Source organism: Schistosoma mansoni (genome assembly GCF_000237925.1).
Source record: "Schistosoma mansoni, WGS project CABG00000000 data, supercontig 0203, strain Puerto Rico, whole genome shotgun sequence".
Taxonomy (NCBI): domain Eukaryota; kingdom Metazoa; phylum Platyhelminthes; class Trematoda; order Strigeidida; family Schistosomatidae; genus Schistosoma; species Schistosoma mansoni.
Window position 1 is genome coordinate 292,273 of NW_017386076.1, and position 330 is coordinate 292,602.

The window sequence follows — 330 nt, forward strand, 5'->3', positions numbered from 1 at the left end:
CAGTCGTCTACTTTGCTGAGTTCATGTTGGATCGTCTGCATAGTACTTCGTACATCACCAATGTCAGTCTTATAGATGACTTTTAAGTCATCAGCGTAAAGGTAGGTCTTACCTGTGGTAAAGCACTTGCATATATTGTTGATATAAATTATAAAGAGCAATGGGCCCAGGACACTACCCTGAACAACACCACTGGTTATTGGTCGAGGTGTAGATGTTGTAGAGTTAAGCTTGGTTATTTGGTATCTGTTTGTGAGGAAAGACTGAATCCATTGCAATAGGGGGTCTACTAAGACAACCTTTAACATGCTAACTCGGACTTTTACATGA